The following is a 24411-nucleotide window of genomic DNA, read 5'->3' as shown; positions in this document are numbered from 1 at the left end:
AACTTGTAGGTGTCTTTCTGGGATCCAGTTAGAAGCAAGAGGACTGAATGGCTATTATCAGGAGAGCAGGGGCGGTCTGGAAATTAAAGCCCCCTGCTTTGTCCGGTAATAACCTACCCAGTCCCTGCCATCTCTTGAATCAGAGGAGGTAAAAATGTGTGATTTCACCCGAGAATCTCATTATTTGGACCAAAAGCAGGTGTTAATCCAAGGTCAGTGCCACCACAGAGAAAATAGATTGTTCCCAGTGGGAGTCTTCAAGTATCGTGCATCATGTGATAGCCAAAGGTCCACAGCACCACTCTCTTGAAAGGTGTTTACCAGCAACAGCAGATTAGGTTGTAAGAGCTAGTGACGAGTGCGCTCTTGGTAAGCAGAGGGAGAAAGATGCTTGTATTGACCGATTGGAACAAGATGTGCTGGGTGTTCTCTGTACCTGGCTGAGGGTGATTAGAAATTTACAATGGAGAGTAGCAGAGGGGCAACAAACTCATATCTGCAGAATCGGGATATAATTTGACTCCTTTTGACAAAAAAAAACCAACCTGTCTTGCTTCCTGAAAATCTTCAGTTTGATGAGTCACAGATCCACAAGGCAACATGTTAATAAGAAATTAAATTTATCCCACAGTAAGAAAAAAAAATCTGAAGAAGATAGTGGTTTTCAAACTTCATGACTTACAAAAACTTCTAGGACTATAGTATAACCTCTCCACTCCTTCTTCATCCTCCTTTTTTTATTTAGGGCAATAATCAAAGAGAGATTGGCTCAACCATTCTACAGTTTCATGTAAACATATTTTTTAAAACAATCTCTCTCTCTCTCTCTCTCTCTCTCTCTCTCTCTCTCTCTCTCTCTCTCTCTCTCTCTCTCTTTCTCTCTGATTTTGTTGACATCCTCTTTCTGGGCTTGGCGGAGCTTGTTCTGAACACCAGGACATTCAGACTTCACATTATAATACAATGTGTTCACAATTCTTTTCATTGAATATAAAGACTCCTCTTTTTAGACTCTCTTCCTCTACTTAATGTTTGGGCCTATCCTTGTTCTCTTGTGGTACATGAAAGTTTCTTCCCTCCAAAATGTTATGTTGTTGATAGCATTAGGAAGTAGAGAGTTGGAGAATGGGAGCTGAAGTAGGGAGTTGAAAGTCATAAAAGCACAGTCTCCATGAAGAGTATCAATGCTTGGATAAATGAGAGCCCCTAGAAAACTGTCTTAGGATCCTTGGCCATATAATGCCACAAGAAGAAGTCACCAAGTTTGAATCTGGAAACAGGCTCTTTTTTTTTTTTTTTTTTTTTTTTTTTTTTTTTTTTTTTTTTTTTTTTTTTTTGGTTTTTTGAGACAGGGTTTCTCTGTGTAGCTTTGCGCCTTTACTGGAACTCACTTGGTAGTCCAGGTTGGCCTCGAACTCACAGAGATCCGCCTGGCTCTGCCTCCCGAGTGCTGGGATTAAAGGCGTGCGCCACCACCGCCCGGCAGCTTATTCCTTCTGTTGAATATTTTCTCCAGACTCACAGTTGGCACCTGATGGTTTTAGGTCCTGATGTAAGGTATCCAGTGTGTATGGACTTTTCCCAGTGGAAGAGGGACCTATGCTTGTCTTTGCCCTGCTGTTCTCTCCATTCTGAGTATAAATGGAACAGACACAGAGCAGCTTCTCCTGCTCCCCATCCGGCAAGACCTGTCCCATGACTTTGAAGACTAGCTGAAGGAGTTGGGGGCTGGCCCAGCAAGGTGAACCCAAGCAGGACTCAACCACCTGGGGCCAATCAAGGGAAGTAGAACAACTGAACAGCCTCTAGCTCTTTCTTGCCTCCCACTGGCTTGCAGAAAACCTCCAAGCATTCCATCCAATCTTGGTGTTGGCCCAGATCAGTTCAACTTTCCATCTAAGGATGTAGGTAGGCCGGATCCCACAGTTCTCAAAGGTAGACACTCAGAGAACATCCTTTCCAGCAGGGCCTGTGTGAAGGTCTGGGAGGGCAGGACCTTGAGCAGGGGCTGCTGCCAGGACTGAGAGAATGGCTTTGGCACCAAGACGTCACTCAAGTCGATGTTTTCTTCATACACTACCTGCAAAGCTCGCAATTGCTCCAAAGTGGGAATGAGGAAGATGTGCTCCAGAAAAGCATCCAGCACAGCATGCCTGTTCTCCCATGTAATGCCCTTGAGTTTTTCAGGATATACATGGGGAAAGGTTATTCCACACCCTAACAGCCTGAGGTAAATGCCTATATTTCTCCAGCACCTTAAACTGCTCCTCTTCATATGAAACCACCAATTCTCATGCTTTTTCATACAACTCCTTATGTCTTGGAGTTGGTTCTAGATGAGCTGACTCATTATTGTTTTATTGTTTGCATCATCCTCGATATTCAATTCATCATCTTTGTCATCATCCTGAGGCTTTGGTTTCTCGTCCAATTACGTTATCAACAACAATTTCACCTCCCTCTTCTTGATGTTCTTCTGTCTCTATCTGGTCCTCTTCCAACTCTCAGGTTGTCCTCCAGTTGACGGCTCCAGCATGTCTTCTGAAGCCAATTCAAGACAAAGTAGCAACCTCGGCAGTAGTCATTTATACGGGGCAATTTCTTGTGGGTTAATTTGTGGCGAATTCAACAACCCAGTCTGGAATGTTCTTCTGCTGAGCCAGGTACTTGAGGGGGAGGTTAGCACATTTGGTCTTCCTCTGAGATAAAATTTACAAACCTGACCAATGCGATGCCATAGAGCAGCCAAAGACCACCAGTTCCTAAGCCACCAGTTACTTCCATGAGCTTACATCATATCAGGTCAGCAGTAGAAGCCACTGCCAGAGGCATTCATTGACTAACCTCTTGCTCCACACTGTAATATGGTTCAGTGTGTACTGCTGCAATTTCTGATCATCACAGAACAGATAAACCGTCACTTGATTCCACTCAGCCCTGCTCAGCCACGAGACCACAGTACTGCCAGGACATGGTGGCTCAGGCTGCTTCTCTTTGAAGGACTATTGATCCCACCCATGCCACACGTGGTCCAAGCTCTGGAGACTAAGACCAGGTCTAGTGCTGGATTCCCACAAGAACCAAAAAATGCTGTGTGTTGTGTGGTTCCATAGCCTTCACGTGAACATCATAGTTTTTATTTTAAATAAATATACACATGTATTACTGGTTTTCAAGTGTGTGTCTGTGTGTGTGTGTGTCTGTGTGTGTGTGTGTGTGTGTGTGTGATATTAATGAGTATGTGGATATGTGGATATGGGTGTGCCTGTCCATACATGTACTTTTAGATGTCAGAGATTGACATGGTATGTTTTCTTCAATCACTCTCGACATTGTATATTGAGACAGGTTCTATCATTAAGTCTAGAGCTCGAGTTGATTTTGTGAGGTTGGTTGGCCAGAATCCCCAGCATGGAGATTACAGACCATCACTACACCTGGATTTTTATATGAATGATGGGACTCAAAATTCAGTCTTCTTGCTTATGTGGCATGCACTTTATCAACCAAGTCATCTCCCCAGTCATTGTCTTGGTTTTGAAACTATAACTAGATAACGTCTGGGAAGCTCACCCAGCTAAGTATAGAATTAAAGCTCAAAAAATTCTCTAAGACAGGTGATGGTATAACGGTCTAATTAGTAAAATAACATAGTGCAAGTTCAAGTCACCTAGTCAAAGAAGATCTAGTAAAGATGTGACAGAGCAAGAACTGGAACCCAGAAACTTGAAAACCTCTACTTTTAGCCAGTCTTCCATGATGCTCTAGAAGATGACACATATTCATATACAGGAATACAAAGTAGTCCTCATGCAAATTTTTAAAATTAACAAATTACTTTACAGAAGTAGTCAATGACAAGGTTGACATAGAAGAAAACAAATGATCAGAAAATAAAAGTATTAAAGAATACAATAATTACAATAAGCATCAAAATTATGAAATGTAATAAGTAACATAGGAAATAATGTAATATCATCAATAAATACTAAAGGAAACCTAAATTAAAACAGGTATGTAATGTGTTTATTTATGGAGAGACCTTCATATCATAGAAGAGATGAGTTCTTCTCAAACTTCTACATAATACTTAAAATTACATATCTTTTCATAAAAGAGATGAGTACTTCTCCAACTTTTACATAATCCTTAAAATTATAATCGTTGTATGTTTAACTTGATAAATTATCTTAAAATTTAGGTTGAAAGCCAGAAACATCAAATAGTTAAAATGTTATTCACATAGAAGAAGAAAATGAATTGATCTCTGAAGTACTCAAATAAAATCTGGGGGAAAGTAAAAATATATCTTTGCTTCATATCATATATAAATATTGGTCAATTCAATATAGTTATAAATGTAAAAGGGAAAATTATGTATTTTAGGACATACTATAAAAATGTCTCAATGGCCTTTGAGTATAAACGTTTTTAAATGGAATACTAAAAAGTAAAAGAAAAATAGAAAACTGAGGTGCAAAAATTTACAATCATGTATCCTTTTAAAAGTATCATAAAAGAAGAGAAAGATTAAAACATGTACTGGAGAAATATAATGCACATATCTGAATATATGAGGAGCCATGTTTCTAAAAATAAAAGTTAATCAATCCAGAAGAAACTAAGACACTGGATGGGATTCATGATAAGGACTTCCTTAGTAGACTGTAAATGTATGAAATCATTTCGATCTGGGAAGTCAACAGGGACATGCAAGTGAAAAGTGACATACCTTGAAAGATAAAGAAATCACAAGATGTTTAGATACCAACAAAACTATCAAGGATACAGAAAGCTGCTTGGCAAAGCAGATGAGATTTTTTTTAACTGGGCTAAACATTCTGGAGATAGTTTGGAACACAGTAGTAGAACTGAATATATGCACAAATTAGAAGAGGAATTCTACTCCTCCATATGTATGGCAAAATGTATGTGCATATGTATGGATATAAATACATATATGCATATTATTAATAAACACTCAAACTTGATGAAGTCCAAATATTTGCAAGCACTAAAATACAAGGTAGTTTATGAAATGCTCTAACAAAAGAATTAGTGAAGATGAGTTCACTGTAATGAAATGATAAGTCTCCCTAACAACATTCAGCCAAAGAACCGAGATAAACTAAATTTTTTATTGAAATAATTCATTTCTACGAGTTCAATTGCATTGGAGCATATTGAAATCTGTATATCTATTTAAAACTTAAAAAGAAGAGTGAATGTATTATAAATTTAAGAAGTATATTCTCTTTGGGCAATGGGGTGCTACAGCAGTTTTAAATGATTGCTACTGGACACATGGGAGAGTTCTCCTGCTCTGCTGGTATAGTGCACTTGGATCTACAGAATGATTTCATGGTTGTCCATTTTCTACATCCTAATTCATCAAGTTGCAATTCATGCTTCATTCACTCCTAAAGAGAATATATTGTATATATGAAAACACAGGGGCTAGAAAGATGGCTCAGTGGTTAAGAATGTGTGCTGTTGTTGCAGAGGACCAAAGTTACTTCCTACCAGCCAAGTTGGGAAACACTAATATCTACAATGCCAGTTCTAAGGGACCTGACAACCTCTTCTAAATTCTGTGGGCACCTGAGATCACACATTCACATTCCCACACACAAACGCAAACATAAAGACATAACTAAAAATAAAATATATCTTATGAAAAATGGAAAGATGAATTATTTTGCATTAGCATGCATTGTTTCACATATTTAAACATTTTGTATTAATGTCACACTACAATGTATTTTCTCATCCCAAACTGTTGCAGGCCACACAACAAAAGAATTTTAGAATCTCATCCCTAGACTTATCTGACTTGCAAAGTAGCTAATTAAAATAGAAGAAAATAGAATTTTATGGTAGAAGAAAGATATATTTGCCATGAATGATTGGAACTTCTTCTTTAATTACAAATTACTCATGGCTTCCAATAAAGTTGTTCTGCAGAAGGCAAGGCTATAATCACTCTCAGTACCATGTAGTGCTCCCATTGTGTTATAAGACAAGATGGTAATTAACATGGTCACAACTATAACTGCCAAGCACAGGAGCAATGCTGAGTATATTTTTGACCCAGCGGCTGGCAGCATGGGGCACAAGGATAGAAAATGTTGCCAAGAAATCAATCTCTTCCATCAAAACTGAGCCAAGTCTGAGCAGTATTTTAGTGACTTTTATTAGAACAAAGGCATGTGCCACTAATTGCTTCCCTGAAATTTAGTAGTTTTTACTCCATATTTCACCTGTGGTTTATATGTGGCCTTTCAAAATGGCTGCCAAGAAGGCTATGTAAGTTGTCTCATGAAACAAGAAAGAGGTGAATGACATCTTGGAAATATTCAACTGTCAAAACAGTTTATTTTCAAGATCTCTTTTGCTTCAAAAAAATTCTAGTTTTTAGAAATAAATAATGAAGGCTACTAGCACATGGTGGTGGATCATTGGTATTTCAAAATGAATAAGATGCAGCAATTCTACAGCAGAATTGCAAGACTAGCTAAGAAAGGAACAGGGTTAAGTTATCTACCCTAGTGGCTTTCTCTGGGATTTTTAGAGTCCCAAGCCATAATTTTAGGGTTTAGGGGTGATACTGTGTACATAAACAATTTGATTAAAATAAATTACTGGGTTAGCTTCTGATATTACTAGGAGACTTGATATCACAACAAACTCCATGATCCTCTGCTTTTTACAATCTTTCCACCCCCTCCCCTCTTCAACAATGTTCCCTAAGAATGCTTTGTAGATGTATCCATTGTGGCTAGGCTACAGAACTCTGCATTCTATTCATTGTGGTTTTCTGTAGTAGTCTCTGTATGTTGTAAAGAGAAGTTTCCTTGATGAGGGGTGAAAACTACACATCACGTGTTTCTAAACTGCTGTCATAGATTTTCTGGTTTAATAAATTAGTGGTTTCAGATTCTCCTCCAATAACCATGACTTCACTAGAGTGGAGTAGTTAGGTAGATTTCCAGTATGAGGCATGGTTTCCCATCTCACCAACATAACTGCATGAACAAAGATGACAAAAATGGACATTTCAAAGTGACCAGGAAAAATCTCATGAGGTCTCAACCCTACACAAAGAACTATTGGCATCTAAGGAAACCTGGGAGAAAAGAGGTGATTTTCTCCAGAGAAGAGCATACCACTTAGGTGTCTAAAGTCAAAAAGTGGTACTTTATTATGAAAATGTTTTCTCAACAAATTGATTCTTCAACATGTGAAGAACCTAGAAAGGTCAAAAGATGAAATACAAATTCCTTGACTCAGCCGTTGAAAATGATGTCATGAGACACAATTTTTCTTTCTATTCTTTGGATTGAGGACTCTTACATTCCTCCCATAGAAAACATGTTACCTCTTTATTTAAAATAAGTAGATAACTTACAGCTCAAGCTTGGTGATAGGACTTGGTCAAACACTTTCTTATAGATTCTGGAAATCACCAGGAAAGATGTTTCTACACCAGTAGGCTCAACCTGCCCATGCGGGGTCACCTATTGTAACAGGATAGTCTCCTGTGTGGATTGTACTCCTGCTATCTCTGAAGTCTCTAGTGATGGGTTATATAGTTCAGACTGGTCTACCACATTGTATGAAAATGAAGAGTTAGGACTGACCTTTAATTGTCTGGAATTGGTAGGGGCATGATAGAAATCACAGCAGCATTAAGAAGACAATGAGAGAATAACAGCTCTGAATCAGAAGTGGGTGGGTTCGAGAGCTGCAGCTTAGTTAATAAATCAAGCATGTATGTAGTTTAAGCTTGTGCATTTGGGTATAATTGGTTTGATATTCAGTCTTCATAGATTATATTAAAGATTATTCTTTTCCCATTACTCAAGTCCTATCACCAAGCTTGGGCTGTAAGTTGCCTACTGCCTTCCTGTCTTCTCTTAAAGCCATGATAAGACAAATGACCTGAAGGGGCAATGGGAATCCTCTGGCCACATGCACTCAAGTTTGATTCTCTAGGTTTCATGTGTTTCTTTTTCTGATAGTGTGATTAGAATCTAATCAATTTTTCTCATGTTTTTTTGCCTTTTATCTTCTAAAAATATTCATATGCCATTTGCAGACATAAACTTTATTTTCACTTTGAAAACAATTCATTCTGTAACATTCTTATTTTAATTTCATCATTATTGTTTGTATGTGCATAATACATGTGTGTATACATGCACATGTGTGTGCCACAGCACATGTATGAAGACCAAAGTACAGCTCTGTGGAGTTGGTTTTCTCTTTACACATGGATTCCAGCTACCAAACTCCCTTCATCAGTCTTTCATGGCTTTTAACCACCAAGCCATCTTGGCAGTCCTTGGTTTTTTGTTTGATTGTTTTAAGTTCTAGTAAGAAATAAAATGCACATTCTTACTTAAAAAATAAAGTAAGTAGATAGGCATCAGTTTGTTTAAAAGTGCACAGTGCATCTTAGAGGATAATAGCTCATTTTCCTGAAAAATTGGCAACTTAGCACATCAACTTTATTTTCAATTAGCTGTTCCAATAATCTCTCAGTTGCAATGCAATTCCTAAGTGATGAGGTATGAGACATACCAGAGGGTCTTGTAAGCAATGGTCCCCTTCTCCTACCTCCTATACTGCAGAGTAAATTACTTAATCTGATAAAATATTAGTTGCAATCTTATATCAGTAAATGAAATATTCTCTAGGACTTTGGATTGTGTGCTGTTTAAAATTCTGTACATAAAAAGACAAATTAATAACCAGAACATGGGTTTGTATGAACAAAGTGCTAGATGTTCCAGGATGGAGACATCCATGAAGTCAACTTTCATTCAACGGCAGGCTGGTATTTTCTGTGAACAGTTTCTATTAGAGATTCAGAATGAGTCACTATTGCTAGCAAACTATTGTTGCTAGTAGACATAAAATGGGCTGAGGCTGCAACAGCTACAGCACTCTTTTATCAGGAAAAAACCATGGCTTCCACTTCCTACAATTGTTACTTCATTATTCATGAAAATATTTCCTCCCAGTATTTCGGTGTTTAAGAAGAAGCCTTGACTGGTAATACTTGGCTAGGTCATTTCTGTCTACTTGATTGTTTAGTGTCCCTTCATCTGCAGATATTCACTGATGCAGCACACAGTCCTCACTATCCATTCCCTCCTGTACCACCACCTACACTTTTATCTCAGACCTTGTTCCAAATAATCCTGCAGTTAAGTAATAGTATGGCTGCTGTCCTAAAATCAATCTGACACCTGTGTGAACCAATTCCTTCTTTCTTCTTCTAGGGATACACCAGTAAAATAAGCTAAATAGGGAGGTGCTTGTGCATTTTCTAGTGATTACCATAGGAACTGTGACTACCCATTACAGCAAACTTCATTTTTCCTCCAAACATACTTGTGCTCAACTTTGGATTCAATGCTTTTGTTTCATAATGAACTATTCTTGGAATTCCATTATTTATGATTTAATAGGATTTATAAGGCTTAAATCATGATATTTAGTTTCTTGAGACTGTGGAATCCTTGCTTAAAAATGTAGGCTTCTTATTAGGTTACTGCCCTTGGCCTCCTATCTAACCATTCTTATTTTTGTCCTTATCTAACCATTCTTATTTAGTCCTTTAGTTGCATACTTCTTCAGTATTGTCAGATATCCATGTTTTTACTTTTAAGATTCCATGTTCAAATAACAATCCTAGTTTATAGATAAACCCCCTTGATCTTCCATTCCATTGTCTACAACAATGAGATTCCTCAGCTTCTAGTAGTGAAGCACAGTCATCAACCCTGCACATGTTGAGAGTCCTATTATTACCGTTAGCAGAAGGAGCACAGTTATACAACCAAACATGTTGGGAGATATTGATACTTTACATCACTGAACTTTCTTATGGACCACAACATCTGAGGAATTTGGAGGCTATACATAATACAGCCATGCCAGTATGGCCACTTTCCTGAGCATTTTTCTGTATCTTCCCTCACAGTCAGGCATCTAAGATCTGACATTCCAACTTGACTGAGCAGAATGTTTTATTAACTTCCCTGCACTTGCCAGAGCAATCTTAGTATTGCTTTTAGTTTCCACGATGCTTGGGACCTTCCACAGTTAAGTTTTATACCTTGAAAGCAAAGTCCCAAATCAATACATGCTTCTTATCCAATGTTTTGAAAAAATACCATGATCACTCACATTCAGAACCCGGTTCTCCATCTCCACTCTGTCTGCCAGTCTCCGCTCCCTGTGTTTTGTGATTACTTTAATGTGTACTTATTTTATTCCCTTACCACACATTATTCTAAGCATATGCTAGTGGGTGTTACTTTGTACAAGCCTGAAAGGAATTACCAGAAAGATGCTTAGTACAGACTTTGGGGGTGGGTGATATGGATTGTCCTGTACTTAATGTTTCAAAACAATCCAATCAAGTTCCTAATAGAAATACATCTACACTCTTACTATATTCAGAGAAAAATACTTAGAAAAATTCACATAGATATTTTCCATTCTTTATGTCAGGGTCTCAGTTTTCTTTATTAATATCCTAATCTGGATGTAATAGAGTTGCTTTCAACAGGATTTTTAGTCATCTTTGAAAGGCAGCCCTTGCTCCTACACGACTTTCCTGTCTTCCCAGAAGGGATAAGAGCCTCTGTGTATAACCGAGAGTCATTTGAGTTAAATATCTTTTGCCTAATATTTTTCCTCTTAACTTTAGTGTACATCAATAAAATTTAGATTTAGTCATAGAAACTTGTTACCTCTACAGCTGTTATTCATGCTTTTCAAACTTCTGAAAAACCTTTTGGAAAACCTTCTCAATGCATCACTGGGTAATTTTAAGATTGACCTCATTTTAGCTGTTATATTCTCAGAATACCACTAATCCCAATGGTAAAAGGTTAAGTTTCTTGGAAACTGACTCTCTTTCTGAGATATAACTATAATGCAGAAATTTAAAGTGTTTATTAGGGACCAACTATTGTGAAGGGAATGAATAGAAAAACAATGACTCAAAAGAAAATAAAGCACAATCGATCATGCAAATCCACAAAGCCTTAACCAATACAACAAAGAGCTCTGGGGAAAATTGCCTGTCATACTTTCTTACACTCACCTTGTACGTCTGCTTAATCCACAGCTAGATCAGGACTACCAAAATAACATACCACCTCAGCGACATTTATTCCCTGCAGCCAAGTCTGACCATAAAGGAACTCAACACTGAATTTTTTGATTATTGAATTCTTCACATCTGGGCAACAGTTTCTTCCTTGAAAGGATTTAGGATATCAAGCCCCTTGACTATAACAATAGATTAAAATTCAGATGTGACTGAAAATGGGTTCTGATGCTCTGGGGACTCAAAAACAGAAGGTTGTAGCTTCCAAAAGGAAAGCAGCATATAAAAGGCCAGAGAAGGACTAAAACAATAGAAAAGTCAGAAGACCTATCACTAAAACTGTCACAATTAAATCAAACAACATTAAACCTTCCCCCAATAAAAGCAATATGTTTGATGTAGGTACCAATTTCACAGTGATGCTTCATACCTAATTGTTGCCTGTGCCTCCCACTTATGTAAATACTCTTGAACCAAACTGTTTTGCCAGCTATACCCATGAGCATGAAATTTGTTCCAAATATTATGATACACAATTAAAGTTCTAATCAGTGAGGTAGTATAATTTGATTTACACTTTTAGAATCTACCTTAATTTTTGTATAGAATACACTGAGACAAAAAGAAGAAGAAAAGAATTCTATCTAAGATACTATCACATGATTTCTGTGTAACAACAAAGGAACTCTACTGCACCCCAAATCAAAATGAACATGTGTAAAAAAAAAATATATCAAGAGTGGTGCCATAAGAAGTCTAGAAATTAGCCGGGCCGTGGTGGCGCACGCCTTTAATCCCAGCACTCGGGAGGCAGAGCCAGGCGGATCTCTGTGAGTTTGAGGCCAGCCTGGGCTACCAAGTGAGTTCCAGGAAAGGCACAAAGCTACACAGAGAAACCCTGTCTCGAAAAACCAAAAAAAAAAAAAAAAGAAGTCTAGAAATTAGCCAAACGCTTGCAATATTCTAAGTAGCAATTCTTGAAGTAAAAGAGCTGAATCTCTTTACAAAGATATCTAATTGTGAAATTAAAATTTTCCCAATTTTCCCCTCTATCATAGTTTTATACTGTCCTTTAAAACTGAATTTTAACAATTACAGTAAATTTAAGAAATCCATATAGCAGCTATAAGAAAAAGAACTAGAGCTTCCAATGCATAATTTACAAAAAGACTTTTTGAGCCTCTTAGCATCTCGATAAAAAGGCTCCATCTAAGAATTTATCTATTTGTTTTTTTTTTTTGAGGGGTAAGAGGTATTTGGAATAATGTTTATTTATTCTTTGGTAATTTCATACATGTAAATAATATATGTTAATATCTGCCCTCACTTCCTCTCTCCCACTTTCCCTGGATTCCTCTCATCATGTCCCTCTGCACCATATTCATGCCCTCTCTTTTTACTGATTACCCACTAAGTTCTGGAATGTTAACTGATCAAGTTGTCTCTGTTTTATATGAACCAGCATCACTCCACGGTGTAAGCACTATCTCCAGGGCATTTTCAAAAACAAACAGTGGTGACTGTATCACAGCTGTTAGGCAACAGTATCTGTGGGAATAAATAAACAACAGACTAATAAAATGCAATTTTTGTGTTTCAAAAATGCAAGGAAAATGAGAATAAAGGATTCTTGGCAAACCATATGCCTAGGTGTCTAGAAGACTGTGATCTGTGCATATGCCTAGGGAAAAAAAACCTAAAAGACCATATTTTATCATCTCTGGCTGGTCACAATTTACAAAGTAGCAAGTGAAGATTAAGGTAGAGTTATTAAGGACCAAGACATTTAATAAGTATGGGAGCATACACGTGGTACTTTTGCAAAATCTGGAGAATGCATTATCTCATATAATGTTGGGTTATGCAAATACATATAAGGAAACCTTTGTATAATCTTTCACTGATCACTGTACTAACCACATCTAAGTAGATTTAAGCCTCTTTCCACAAGAAAGAAACTACACTTGCTACTGTAAACTGATTAGAAAGCCCATGCATAGGGGAGAGCTGTTATAGCCCCAAGAATGGAACTTAATTCTGTTGTTCATCTAAATTGACATACTGTTGAACCACCTTTACATATATGTGTTTATATCTACATACAACTAATACATGAAGGCAGAGACTTACATTACAGTTTCATAAGATACTGAGAATAAGTGAGAGTTGTGAGGTCAACCCTAAACAAGATATTTATACCATCCTTCCAATTCTCAGAAAAAAAGAATAGAAAGATTGTAAGAGCAGAAGGTCTATGAAATGTCATCATTTGAGTGACACAGTCATCACAACCACAAATTCAATAACTATGGGTGACTGCATTGGGTCCGTAGAAGACAGGCCCATCAACAGGATGGAAGAAGGGCTTAGGAGACCTTACTCCTCACTGCTGAACTACTTCCTAGTGATAGATTCAGAGAAAAAGGGGACAGTGCTTTCAGTCGTGTGTACACTGTGACCCCACCAGGCTCTAATGACTAGTCCAACAGTTACACAGATGACCCTGGTTAAAATAAATAAGTCATACAACATAACCAAAAGTCGTAACTCTAGGAAAGCAACAAGTAGGGAGTATTTGGAGATGACAGAATGAGATTAAACAGAATAATATATATAGTATATACATATAAAATTTATCAAAAATTAAAAATAACTTTTTAAATATAATTTTTAAAATTTATCCAGAGAGCAAGATAATTTCATGCAATTAGTTATAATACTCAAGGCAATGAATAAAACATAAAATACAGAAAGGAAACATAACTAATGCATTGAAAATTAAGTGATGGTTTGGAACAGAAATGCCTATCATAGGAGACTTTTTTAAGCATCCGTCTTTGGCTTGGGTGCTATTTTGAAGGCTGTGGAGCCAATAGAAGAGAGACTTGCCTGGCAGAAGCAATTCATAGCAGTGGTCTTTGAAGGTGATACCCACTCTTTGGTTCCAGGCTGCCCTTGTTTCCTGTCTGATATGATGGAAGAGTCTCTCTTCTCTCACATACTTCCATGATATTCTGTCTAGAAAATTATGGACTGGAATTTCCCTGTAATCTTGAACTCAAATTACCCTCTCTTCTTTTAAATCATTCTCTGGGTTATTCTGCCAGAATAACCAGAAAAATAACCAGTACAGAAAATTTGCACTGGAAAGATAGGATGATTTTTGTGATTAAACCTAAATATGTGGTTCTTAGGCCTGTAGAACTTATTTGTTAAGAGAAGGTGGGAAGGTATGGAAATGTATGGTAAAGGAAACCTAGAATATGGTCAGGCTTGCTTATGAGGACTCTGCTGGGACTTTGGGAGACAAGGAGACAATAGAGAAGCATATATTAACGACCATGCCATAAGTTTTCACATAGGAATAAGAAGTCTATAAAGAATCAGACTGGAGGGGACAGGAAGCACTGATAAAGGTACTTTTCTATTCTCTCATAAAGATGTGTTTATGTTGTAGAATGGAATCCACATGTATATGTTGTTAATAGATTAATTAGCACATACAGAGTTAATCAGTAATTGTTCTGAGTTAACTTCCACAAGAGGAGTAAAAGTTTGATACTGTTAGGTACACACTAGAGTCAGAATTTTAGGAACTACCTGAGTCCAGACATCCAGGAATAGGAAAATAGTGCGAGAAGTGACAGCAAAAGATGCCTGGCCATCTCAGGTCTCTGAAGTATCACTTTCCACCTGTCCTGGTTCCTTGGCCTTTGTGCTTCCAAGCATCTCAAGCTCCAACATTTCCGCTATTTCTTTTGTCAACTCTAGAGGGATGTCTTCAGGACTCCATGATCAGTCAGATGTTTAACAGGAGTTACAGTTGCTCCCTGGACTTGGAGCTACAGGGCTGTGAGCTGGAAAAACTTCCAAGTAAAGCCAAGTCATTTCGGGTGAGGGTTTTCCCTTTTCTGAAACCCCTGAGTCTTCCATCTCTTCCACGAAACAAATTGAATCATTGCACCGTGGAGTTGGGTTCCAAGGTTATGGCTGTTTCTTGGCATCATGCTTAAAATAACTGCCTAGGGCTGGGGAGACAGCAGTGTGGTCAAAGCACTTGCTGCTCAAGGTAAAAACCAGAACTCTGATGCTCAGAAATCCACAGAGGATGCAGCATGAGCAAGACAGCTCACCAATCATTATAGCCCTGCAAGAAAGAACAGATCATTCTGAGTAATTCAGAAAAGCAGGTAGACATAAGAAGCCAACCGTGGCTCTGAAACCTACAGGCCTAGGGCATAGGAATTCTGGGAAGGAAAAGTACATATTCTCTTTAAACAGGCAATTAGGCACACTACCTCTTTAGAATAACTTAGGATAAGTTCACCTTTCTAGCAGTGGTCCTGCCTTCCTGAATGGTGGTTCCTTAGCTAAGGGATTTGCCTGCTGGACTGGAACATGAGGTCTCCACATAGGCCAGCAGAAGACTGGTTTACCTTTAATTTTATGCGATACAAAAAAAAAGTCTTCCTTCAGAACAAAGATTAGGCAGGCTTTCTCGCAGCCATCCTTTAAGATAGCTGGGCTTCCTGAGGGTGATGTTTGTCATCACCAATATAAAAACCTTTTGTGCACAGCATTCACTTTAGTTCATGTCCACAGTGCTCCTATGGAGCTCAGCAGGTGGTAAGTCAAGGAGATCACACAGAATATGAAACCAGTATTCCTGCTGAGCTCAGGGTAAAAAAATCCCCTGTCTCAGAGTTAGGAGTCCACATATTCTGCCAGTATCTCAGATCCTATAGAAAGCTAACTTGTTAGTCCCAAAAAAGAACATATTCTCAGGTCCCTCCTAATTCTAGACATTATTTAACTTGTAGATTTGAAATTAGCGTTTTGGCACATATGAATACATAAGTATTTAGAATTCTTTGAAAACCAGGAATAGTGGCTCATGCCACTATTAATCCTAGCACCCAGGAAGCATAGACAGGTAGATCTTTGTGAGTTTGAGTCTACCCTGGCCTACATAGAGAGGTACAGGTCAGCTAGGGATACGGTGAGATCCTATCTCAAAAATCAATACAAAATGCTTTACATTGCCAATCACTTTTAACAGTGTAAGATGGGCAAGACAATTTGTGGATGTGGGAAATTCCTAAATTTAGCATGTCAAATTCTCTGGAACGTGTCCTTTATGGGCTGGGTTCTTTTTCTTCTGATATTTTCCAGAAACAGTCTTGGAGTTCAAAGGGCCAACTATTCACTTTCATAGTTTTTTAGAAATTTATACTTTCAGATTCAGTGAAAGAGTAGCGAAAAAAAGATGAAAGAAAAAAGCTGAGTAATTTGGCCATCCTTGTGGACATCCACTACAGAAAGTAATAGTATCATCTGAGATTGTGCCAGAGCACCTGAAACCAGGCCACATGGACATCCATGGATATTTCACCTCAAACAAAGCAAATTTATCCTTCCAATATTTCTTTTATATGGCTGTCAGTGGAGTAGATGGCACTCTCCCACATTTGTGAAATAATTTCATTACCCAATCTGTAGTTTCAAATGTTAATGATTGATAACTTTACTACTCACATTTTCTGTCCTCACAGATATGTGAGGTAGTGTGGGAGTCTTTCGGAGTCCAACTCCAATCTTTCAAAGGGTTCTTGTGGAAAGAAGAATAAAGATAGATAGAAAGAGATAATAAGAAAGACAGAGACACAGGATAGCTTTGGGAGGGCCCTGGGTCGATACCCAGTCGCCCTGAGGTTTATTGAAAAGGTTTTTTTATAATATGCCAGGGGAGAGGCAAACGACCTCCCCCTTGCAAGATCAAAGCACAAAGTACTGACAAGTGTAGACCCTTCCAAACACCTGGTAAACGTGCCCCTGGCCAGATCATCCCATTATGCAGCCCTCCTGGCTAACACAAGCTCAGATTCTCTGACCATAAGTAATTTGGGCCCCCACAAAGTAGACACCATTTGTTTATTTATCATAATAGTGAGGAACAACCAATAAAGAAATTATGATTTCTTCAAAATTGCTATATATGAAGATATGAATAATGAACTCAACATGGAATTTTAATTCCTTAATCATTTCAGAAGTCACTTCTACAGTTGTATTCAGAATGAACCCAGGCAAAGTTAATGTTGACTATATGCAGTGCCCTCTCTAGGAGGCTTAATGAAAGGGAATAAATCCCTCATTTCACTGAAAATGAACATGGATGTCCTTTGAAGCCATGGATTCTTCTTAATTTTCTAGAAATTGTAAATTATATAAATGAGAATCTTAGCATTTGTGCATTCCTAATCAAATCTTCTAACCAAAACTGATCAATTTTATAAATATATGGTTTCATATATGAGGCTGATGAAATTTTCCTTTTTGTCCACATTAAATATTAATATATCATATATAAATATAAATCAGATACTGTATTGGTTACTTTCTGTGGTTATGATTAAACACTGACCAAAACCAACATATAAAGAAAAAGGGTCTATTTCAGTTACACTTACATTTCACAGCAAATTACTGAAGGAAGTCAGAGCAGGAACTCAAGCAGGAACCTGGAGACAGGAATGACGTAGTGACCATGTGGAAGTGCTGCTTACTGGCTTATTTTCATGGCTTGCTCAGCCTGATTCTTAGGCAAGCTTCCCCACAGGTGGCATTTTCCCACATCAGTCAGTAATCAAGAAAATACCTTAACAGACTTGGGCATAGACAAGCTGATGGAGGATTCTAGTTCATGTGAAGTTGACAAAAGCCAACCTCTCTGTCCATCAGCAAATTGGGGAGAGGCTACTGAGAGTAAGTTGGTTAGTAATGGAATTAACATTGAGGTCAGATCATGTGGTCATATCAAGACATAGCAACCTATAAACAGCTAAAGAGTGGGGGATGCAGCTCAGTCAGTCCAAAGTCTTTATTCCTAATATAAGCAAAATATTTTCTGTTTCACAGATGGTGCATGTTAAGCACATAATCCAGTTTTCATCACTTAGGAAGCATTAAAAAGACAGTCACTGCAATAAGTTTGTTTTATCTGTCCACAGTGCTGTTATATATTGAGCAATTAAAAGAGAATACAGTGTTTCATTCTTGTGGCCTCCAGAAAAAAATTAATATTTGGTAATATACTCAAATGTTTCTTGCATTTGTACCGTCTAATAATATGCAAGGGCTCATAAAAATTTAATACCAATGAATGTAAATAATTGAGACTGATAGACTATATATAAAGTAAATGAACTTGAGGTCAGCCTTGTGTGTTCAGGCCAGCCAGGAAACACAGAGACAATACCAAAAAAAAAAGAAGGAAAGAAAGTCTGACATCTTATTTGTCCTTTATTCTTGCTGACATCTTGTCAATAACAAATGTTTAGTAAATGATTATCACATATATGGATGTGCCTGCAAGCAAACACAGAATATTAAAAACCAAATATCTATATGAAGTTAGCATACTTGTTGCATGATTGATAAGAAATGAGAGTTATCTCTCATCTAGCAATTTCACTTCTAGAAATAAACTCCCAAATTGAAAAGCAAAAACACTAATGTACATATAAGCATTATTCAAAGTAAGCAGAATGTAAGAAAAACCCAAATGCTCTTCAGCTAATTGAGTGACATATATATATATATATATATATATATATATATATATATATATATATATATATATAGATGTATTTCTGTATTTATGTGTGGATATATATGTGTGTGTATGTTTTTATAAACACATCCGTAAAAAAGTATGCTTTGATTTTTAAAAGATATCTCTAAAAGTAATTACATTAGCTATTTCCCAAATAAGTACACTTATTTATTTAGCAGTACATTAGATTGTTACTTGGAAATGTCTTGTATATTATGGTTGTTTTCCCAAGGATTGTATGCCAGTCATATGGTTTGGAGAGAGGGAGAAGATGTTTATATTTTCATAGTTTCTGGTGTATTTTTAGCTGTAGAAAAGCTATGCCTTAAGCAAATTCCCAGGCATATCAGAAAAGATTAAAGGTTCACCTATCCTCCAAAAACGTCTCAGTGCTGTGATAGTTTGTATTTGAAAATAGTCTGGGAGCCGTAGGGGAAGACATTGGCAAAGGGGAGAGGCATGTGAAACTGTAAGGACCACCCGTGCTTGCTTTCTCTTTCATTAATATACAGAATACAGAATGGTCCTGTATGTATTCCTAGGATTGCTACACTTTGTAACTCTGCCCAATAGCATTTTGAATAGATATTGTCACTCCCCATTCTTCTTTAGTGACAAAAAAGGAGTTGCCAAAAGTCAAAGGGACAAATTGTTCCCAGTCTGAGACCAGGCCACCTTTGGTCGGGGGAAAAGGACAGAGTAGTTGGGATTATTTTTGTCCTACCTCTCTGAACACTAAGTACAGGATTTTATCCTTCCTCCTCCATCCTTCCCTTCTTCATTATCTGTTTGTCAAAAGTAAAACAGTAAATTAAACTATGACAACTTGTGACCGACCAGATAGCTGTGTTGGGTATAGTCACCTTAAGGAACTTGTTTAACTGCTGGTTTGTGTGATTCTCATAAAGCAGACTACACAAAGGTCACTTTAGGTTAGCTTTGGTGAAGAGGATGCTTTCAAGGCCAAAGGAAGAATTGGAGTTTAGGAGGTAAAGTTGTTTCCTTTAAATACATGGCAGTGAGATTACACAGAAAAAGCTACAAAACAGAAGTGTTAATGTTTTAGACCTTAAGATTTCAAAGCATCTGACCACTCATCAGCAGGAGGGCACTAATTATGGAGAAGCACTTGACAAGAAGCACCATGTCATCTTATAACTACTGCTTTGGTGAGCCAGAAAAAAATGAATTCAAGGGGAGATAAACAGTAGGAGATTTATCAACACAAACAAACAGAGGAGGAATGACTTCCAAAGCAAACCAGAAAAGCTTTGGGAAGATGTGGAACCCAGCATTTGGTAGGAATGTTGGAAAAGTATCTTCTCACAGTTGTTCACAGAACATTTGAGCAATAACTGTGTGTTAACTGGTATGATGCTTTCTGTCTGTAGCATAGCTCAGGGCTGTGTACAGAAGCATAACTAAGACATCATTCCTTCAGGGGTTAGAATCAGAAGGAGGAATGCACAGGCAGTAGACAGGAAATCATCTTTTCTCAAAAAAATGTTTTCAAGCAAACTCAAGAGCACTCAGCAGGTGGGGATTAGGCAAAAAGCATGTAATTCTGCTGAGACTCTCCCAATCCAAACCACCTGTGGTGGCTCAAGGATCTAAGTGATTATGTCTTCCCTGTATCTCCTCTTCCGCAACATTTTTGAAACTAATTGCAGTAGTAACAATTATTCAGGAAGGAGCATTCTTATTCAAACTGCGTTTAAGTCATCTTAAGATAGACACCTGTGCACAGTTAAGTAGTCACAGTCACATTACAGATGCAGAACTGACTTCAGTCATCTGCAGTATTAGCTTATGAGAATTATGCCATGTTCTTGGTACTTTTTGTAATACTGGACAGCTTCATTTACTATTTTTCCAGTTATAAATAACACTGAGAACCTAGAGGCCTAGAGTCCTTTGTAGAGAATAGCTGTTGTCTTTATAAAGAATAAAATTCAAAAACCCAAGATATAGGTGAGACATGAAGGCTTTGTCTAAGAATAAGACATTTGGGGAAAAAATAGGAATTTCCCTGGGCTTAACATTTTCCTTAGAGTAAAATCTCAAATTCATTACCTAAAATCCATGACATCTCTCAGATGTTAGGCAACCACTCTGACCTCAGTCATTTCCTGGGACTCACAGGCTCCACTGAAGTGGTTCTAACACAGCAAGGTAACCTCTCCATAAAGAACACGTACACTTTCTACCTTCTTCTTGACTTCCTGGCTGTCTTAAGGTGTTTATTGCTTTGATGAATACCATGATCAAAAGAAACTTGGGAAGAAGGAAAGATTTATTTTCATCTTACACTTTTCAGGGTACACATCATCAGTAAGAAAAATTAGGACAGGAACTCAAGGCAGGAACCTGGAAGCAGGAATTGAAACAGAGGCTATAAAAGAACACTGTTTATAGGCTCACTACTCATAGCTTGCTCAACCTTTCTTATAAGCATCCAGGACCACCTTCCCAGGGGTGTCACTGCCTTCAGTAAGCTAGACCATCCCACAGAAATCATCCATCAAGAAAATTCCCCACAGGTTTGCCCCCTGGCCAATCTGGTAGGGTATTTTCTCAATTGAGGTATCCTCTTCCCAAGTGACTCCAGCTTTTTGGTGTATTTTTGTGACTCATTCTCTGATTTACCCCAAGTTTCTTACATACCCAAGAATGCTTTTCATAACAGCATCACCTACCCACACACCTCTGTTTTGCCTACCTTTACAATATACATGGTGGGCTACAGTAGAGGTTTTATTTCACAAGTCCTACCATTTAAATGAAGAATTAAAATATTCACTTCTGTACACTTTTTACTTAGAAATATACCGTCAGTAAAGATTTCTTGATTGAAAGAGGAGAGAGAAAAGAAAGGAGGGAGAGAAGGAGATGCAAAGTATTGCATTGACATGCAGACTAAGACAAAACATATCTCCCCCTCCCCAGATAGAGTTTCTCTGTATAGCTTTGTGCCTTTCCTGGATCTCGCTCTGTAGCTCAGGCTGGCCTCAAACTCATAGAGTTCCACCTGGCTCTGCCTCCCAAGTCTGGGATTAAAGGCATGTGTCACCACTGCCCGGCGAATATATCCTTAAGTTTAACAAATTACTAATGGTAACAAATTTGGGTATGTATTAGATAGTTGGGTCCACTTGCTTCTAGGTTTCCAACCTATAATTTAATATTTTTCAGCAAAAGAAGAGGTTTTTTTTCATTCTTTTGTTTGTTTTTTGGTTTTGTTTTGTTTATGAGATCATTTGGAGGAGGAGAAGAAGAAGATGAAGATAAAGAAGAAGAAGAAGAAGAAGAAGAAGAAGAAGAAGAAGAAGAAGAAGAAGAAGCTGGCATGCAATGAAAGAAACCCTGAAGCAGCAGGATAGAAGAAAACAATGGAAAGAACATCATGGGAGAATTATGTCAGACTGCCAGCCAGCCTCTGGTGAGACTGCTAGGTCCACTCAACATCAGGTGTTATTGCACGGTAGGTGATGCACTTATGAAAAGCATTCTTGGGTATGCAAAAAACCTTGGGTATGAGGTAAATCAGGGAATGAGTTACAAAAATACACCAAAAAGCTGGAGTCATTTGGGGAAAGGATATCTCAATTGAGAAAATACCCCTACCAGACTGGCCAGGGTTCAATCCTATGGGGAATTTTCTCGATTGATGATTTTTGTGGAATGATGTAGCTCACTGTAGGCAGTGACACCCCTGGGAAGGCGGTCCTGAATGCTTTAAGAAAGGTTGAGCAAGCTATGAGTAGTGAATCTATAAACAGTGTTCTTCCACAGCCTCTGATTCAGTTCCTGTGACCAGGTTCCTGCCTTGAGTTCCTGGCAAGCAGTATTGCAGACTCTCTCAACATTTCTTTTAGACTGTTTTCCCTGGAGATCCTTCCTAGGAGAAAAAGAAAGCTATCCAGTTCTACTCAAGGACTCATAGTAGATTCAGTTAGGCAGGCACAAGTTAGAAAATAAAGACAGCTCCTAGATATGTAACATCACCCTCTTGCTTCAATGCTAAGTGCCACATTTGGCTAGGGGAATATCATACATCTTAACAGTAAGAAGTTCACAAATCACACACTAAAGACTGAATTGTAAGTCACTGTGTTGGCAATGATATAAAATGTCCATTTTCTCTTTAAAATGCAAATGTTCTGGAAGAAAACATTATTTTTTATTGAAAATAGATTTTTATACACTATATTCTCATTTTGATTTCAATTCACCTGACTCCTCTAGATCTTCCCCACATCCCTACCCTCCCAAATCCATATCTTCTTTTTCTCTCTCATTAGAACACAGTCATCTTAAAAATAATAATAATAATAAATAAAATAGAATTAGATAAAATAAAAACAAGCAAACCAGAATAGGACAACTCAAACAAACAGAAAAAGAGCCAAAGAAAAGGCACAAGAAACACATACAAACTTTGAGACACACACACATTCACACACACAGAAATCCCTATAAAACCAGAAACCATAATATATGAGCAAAAGATCTGTAGGGGAAAAAAAGTCCAGACAAAGCATTGTGAGACCAACAACAACAACAAAAACCCCACAAAATATCATTGAGTTCATTTTTGTGTTGGTAGCTACATGAAAATTTACCTCCTTGCTTAGATTTTTTTTAATAATGTATTTTATTATTTTATCAACTTAAAAGATTTGTGCATAATAACAAGGCATGATGTAGTGTTTGTGTGTGCATGTTCATATGTGAGAGAGTGCATGTTTGGGTGTGGCTTAAACATGCACTTGTACACATGTGCATGTGGAGGCCAGAGGTGAACCTCAGAAGTTGTTCTTTAAAAGATCACCACCTGGTTTTTGGTTTGTTTGTTTGTTTGTTTGTTTGTTTTTTAAGACAAGGTTTGATTACTCTTCTGCTTTCTCCTTTGTAAAACCACTTATTTGTATAAAAGTATTATTTAATTTTATATTAATTAGATACATGATATTTTCATAGATAATCAATTGATCTTTATGTATTTTACAATATAGTACATACTCTGCCAGACACAGTCTTTTGAAAAATGGTGAGAGATATTTACTGACCCCTGGATGCTTTATCTTTGAAATGATGATCACTTGAAAACAATACATTTCACAACCATAGAACAATGTGCTTTGACTAGCAATCTGGTCAAGAATAAAACCCTCTGCTTATGGGAGACAGTTGTGTAGCTAGGTCTGTTTGAGGGGCCTCTGGCAGTGTGATCAGGATCTATCCCTGGTGCCTGAGCTGGCTTTCTGGATCCCATTACCTATGGTCGTTTACCTTGCTCACCCCTGATAAAGCAGGGAGGGGCTGGGTCCTGCCTCAACCGAATGTACCAGGCTTAGCTGTCCCCTCCATGGGAGAACTTACCTGGTTGGAGGAGGGGATGAAGTATGGGCTGGGGAGAGGAGTAATGCTGTGGATATGTTCTGTATGCTGTGAATGTGTTGCTCTGATTGGTTGATAAATAAAATGCTGATTGGCCAGTAGCCAGGCAGGAAGTATAGGCGGGACAAGCAGAGAAGACAATCCTGCGAACAGGAATGCTGAGTCAGGAGTTACCAGCCAGACACAGAGGAAGCGAGATGTAAAAGTACCAGTAAGCCACAAGCCACATGGCAACTTATAGATTAATAGCAATGGGTTAATTTAAGAT

General features: G+C 37.8%; 1 pseudogene; it reads right to left on the bottom strand.

The window, feature by feature from the left end:
* Positions 1-1487: 1487 nt before the first annotated feature.
* LOC131920410 (ribosomal biogenesis protein LAS1L-like) overlaps positions 1488-24411 on the bottom strand; it is a 60021-nt pseudogene continuing 37097 nt past the window's right edge.

The sequence above is a fragment of the Peromyscus eremicus genome, chromosome 10 (genome assembly GCF_949786415.1).
Source record: "Peromyscus eremicus chromosome 10, PerEre_H2_v1, whole genome shotgun sequence".
NCBI classification, from domain to species: domain Eukaryota; kingdom Metazoa; phylum Chordata; class Mammalia; order Rodentia; family Cricetidae; genus Peromyscus; species Peromyscus eremicus.
This window is presented reverse-complemented; position numbering and strand designations above follow the sequence as displayed.